General features: G+C 42.6%; 1 pseudogene across 1 annotated transcript; it reads right to left on the reverse strand.

Annotated features, from left to right (window-relative positions):
• Positions 1-1,177: 1,177 nt before the first annotated feature.
• Positions 1,178-3,372, reverse strand: LOC311139237 (interferon-inducible GTPase 5-like; annotated as a pseudogene). The gene is made up of 2 exons: positions 3,001-3,372; positions 1,178-1,763 (listed from the first exon to the last, which is right to left on the reverse strand). The product of its transcript is annotated as an interferon-inducible GTPase 5-like (transcript).
• Positions 3,373-4,249: the final 877 nt, after the last annotated feature.

Genomic DNA, 4,249 nt, shown 5'->3' on the forward strand with positions numbered 1-4,249 from the left:
ACAAAGGAACTATTTGAGGCAGTTTGAGAGGGACTAGGGGTTCTACAGTGAAATTGTATAATAAGAACTAACCCAAACAGCAATAGGCAAGGCATAATTGACATGGGAGAGAGGCTAAGGCTAAACAGAATAAACAGGACAGGGTACCGTGTAAAGGAACAGTCCAGCAGGCATCAGCTGTGCAGCTGAGTGATCATAAGGTCCAGTGAACAGCAATATGTGAGTCCGAGAGCAGTTCAAATTGGTGCTTCAGCACAGCTAGCAGGGAGCACAGTTGTAGTTTGCGTGTGCTAGCGGGCCGGGGCTGGCAGATGGATCTTCGTGGTCGTCGCAACGGGAAGCCTGTTGAAACCACATCAGACTATTTCGTCGGCAAACCAGTCGTGTTGGATCGGCGGGGCTCAGTGTCAACACTAGGAGGTCCCGTCCGGTTGACAGAGAGGTAGATAGCCGGGAGATGGGCCTGAGGCTAGCTCAAGGCTAACTGGTGCTTGCTATAGGGCAATGGTAATCAGCCAACAACAGGTTGCAGCTAGCTAGCTGGTTGCGATGATCCGGCGCTAGGGTCCAGTGATTCCGGCAGAAAGTCCAATAAGCTCTGGGTCGATAGCACGCTGGGTCGATAGCACGCTGTGCAGACTGGCCGACGAATTGTCCAGGCTAGAGCTAGAGCTGGCTGGTGGATAGTGTAGGCCACGCACAGTGGTGAAGATGCTAACGGTGACTAATAGCAAGTAGCCATTCAGTTGCAGCTACACTAGTTTCAGCTTACGGTTCTTGATGAAAGTTATAAAGAAATAATAGAATCCTTTCCACGTTGGGTGAGGCGGGTTGCAGGAAAGTATATTTAGTTAAAGAATGAAAAGTAAAAATTGAGAAATGTATACAAAATAGACAAAAAAAACAAGAAACGGGATATTTACACAAGGACAATGAATAAAAGCGACCGCACTGCTACGCCATTTGACTGTCATGGTGGTGATAGAATCCTTTAAAAAAGAAATAATAGATTTCATGCGGTAGGTTATAGAGATTAAATTGGTATGAAATGCGATAGGAAGCATAGTATTTTATGTACATTTTTGGGCAATATATATTTCCCTTGTATAATAAAAAGGCACATGAAAAAACATCCCTCGATCTTGATAAACACAATCAAAACAGTCTCTTTGACATCTCACTCATCGGCCTTCAGTACATTTTGTGCATCTTCAGACAGCTCATTCAGACAGCTCTTCAGCATGTAGTAGGTGGTGCCATATGAAATGCCTCCTGCAGCAACGGAGCCCAAGACTGGAATGGTACTCAAGAAGTATTCAACCACCATCAATGTTGACCCAGCTGCCATGGTCCAGAATTTTGATGCGTCTTGGCTTATCTCCTTGTTCAGAGGGGACTTGAGGACTGCTTTCAGCTCCTCCACTGGCACATTTGTTCTACCAGCAAGGCTCTGCAGAGACTCATTATCAAGACCAAAAGCCTGGTAGTACATAATGATCTCCCTTACCAAGATGGTTATATCTACACTAAAGGAAAGACCTGGAATTGGTATTGCTGCCAGATACAAGAGCTGATCTCCATATGTTGGCTTGGAGAGGCTCTTTCTTCCTCTGGTTGATTTTCAGGCTAACAGCAGGACACACCTCTTGTGATCAGGAAGTTCCTTCTCCATAGTCTCCTCCAGTATGGGGTAATCATAGAGAGGTAACTCAACTGGAGATGGGGAAGACCTGAGGAGACTCCACACCATGATACTCAAAGTCCTAAGAAGAGCAAAGTAAATAAAATCAAGACAAGTACAACCACAACAGTAACTATGTTTCCATTAACTTGCCCAGTGATTTTTCTGTTGTCGACATTTAGAAAGTTTGCATAGTAAAAAGATGCGACAATTGTCTGATAGGGTGAGTTTCCCTAAAAAAATTTTTTTTTGGGGGGGGGGCTTTAAAAAGCCACTTTTTAACATTAGGCTTTATTCTACACCAGCACCATACCAGTGTCTACATACACTGAGTGTACAAAACATTAGGAACATCTGCTCTTTCCCTGACATGGACTGACCAGGTGAATCTACGTGAAAGCTATGATCCGTTATTGATGTTACCTGATAAATCCACTTTAATCAGTGTAGATGAAGGGGAGGAGACGGGTTTCAAGAAGGACTTTTAAGCCTTGAGACAATTGAGACGTGGATTGTGTATGTGTGCCATCCAAAGGGTGAATGGGCAAGACAAAATATTTAAGTGTCTTTGAACGGGGTATGGTAGTAGGTGCCAGGTGCACCGGTTTGAGTGTGTCATGAACTGCAACGCTGCTGGGTTTTTCACACTCAACAGTTTCCTGTGTGTATCAAGAATGGTCCACCACCCAAAGGACATCCAGCCAACTTGAAACAACTGTGGGAAGTATTGGAGTCAACATGGGCCAGCATATCTGTGGAACGCTTTCGAAACTTTGTAGTCCATGCCCGACGAAGTGAGGCTGTTCTGAGGGCAAAGGGGGGTGCAACTAAATACTCAGTGTACTGTATGTAAAAACAGCAGTTTTCTACGTACTGTAGTCCAAAAGATACAAAGAAAAGGTCATGGGAAAATTGCCCCCACCCCAAAAATGTTTTGTAACTGTGTTTCACGGTTTTCATATAGGCAGACATTGGTATGGTGCTGGAGATAATGAACATGATAAAAAATATAATAATAAGTGAATTGGCTATACAGACTCCAGAATGTGGCTTTGCAATATGAAATGACCATTTCTCTTGTACATAAAAAAAAAGATGTTTTATTGTCGCATACACTGGATAGTTGCGGTGTATACTCTACTTTTTCAAGTGTCTCATCCTGGTTGAAATTCTTCTTCCTTTTTCTTTCTGCATCGATCTTAGAGCGCACAAAGTAGAACAACTTCTTCATTCTCTGGATCTCCTTTGCCAGCGTAACATAATTGACTCTGAAACGCTCTGATGAAATGATGAAAAAAGTAATAGCGCTCAAATCCAACTTGTTGAAGGTAATCCTCTGGTTTGAAATGTCTAGTGCCTACACCAGGGAGATCCCACATTTTGACATTTGGATATTGTGGGTGTGGGTAAGGTGTTGCTTTCAGTGGTCTGAGTTGCACCAGTGTCAGCAGACCCTTCTTCATCCCTCAGGCCTCTGATTACATTGATAAAGGTGGATTTACCAGAGCCAGACTCCCCTGTGACTTAATATTCAGCTGCACATAGCTCAACTCCTCCAAATACTTTTGAATCTTGCCTGCAGCTGAGGTCAAGTTCTCATTTTCCAGTGCTTCTGCAATATGTCTTACTACCTCAACATCATTCTCAGTGATGTTGGGCCAAACATACAGTAGTCTGTGGTCTATGGCCATCTACAGAGGCAGATTTTGTAAATTTACACACACACAGCTCAGGGTTACTCTTTTAAACACAACATTTGAAAACCAGTCATGCATATTACTGTAAGGTACACTTTCAAGAATATTATGTCAAGACTTCAAGCAATATCGGAACATTACACCAATATGTCCCAAATGTGAACGGATCAGCTTGTCCGAAGCACCCTAACACAAGCGGGAGGCATGAAATGAACAGACCAGAGGCAGTGGATGTGGTTCCTTTTCTTTTGTATTGCTACTGAACGGGTTTTCTTTCGCCTGACAAAAATATTTCCAAAACAGTGTAACGTTCAACGCTGAAACAACAGCGTAACAACAAAACAAACCTAAACTAAGCCGTTGACCAAAAGGCTGTGGCCCAAAAAGGGAAAGCAAAACAACAAACGGCTACTCCTCTTTAGACTATCATCTACAGATAATAGTCCTGTCTTTAGACTATCGTCTACAGATAATAGTCCTGTCTTTAGACTATCGTCTACAGATAATAGTCCTGTCTTTAGACTATCGTCTACAGATAATAGTCCTGTCTTTAGACTATCGTCTACAGATAATAGTCCTGTCTTTAGACTATCATCTACAGATAATAAACTCAGCAAAAAAAGAAACGTCCCTTTTGCAGGACCCTGTCTTTCAAAGATAATTCGTAAAATCCACTTCACAGATCTTAATTGTAAAGGCTTTAAACACGGTTTCCCATGCTTGTTCAATGAACCATAAACAATTAATGAACATGCACCTGTGGAACAGTCGTTAAGACACTAACAGCTTACAGACGGTAGGCAATTAAGGTCACAGTTATGAAAACTTAGGACACTAAAGAGGCCTTTCTACTGACTCTGAAAAACACCAA

This window comes from Coregonus lavaretus, assembly GCF_964263955.1.
Source record: "Coregonus lavaretus genome assembly, chromosome: 13".
NCBI classification, from domain to species: domain Eukaryota; kingdom Metazoa; phylum Chordata; class Actinopteri; order Salmoniformes; family Salmonidae; genus Coregonus; species Coregonus lavaretus.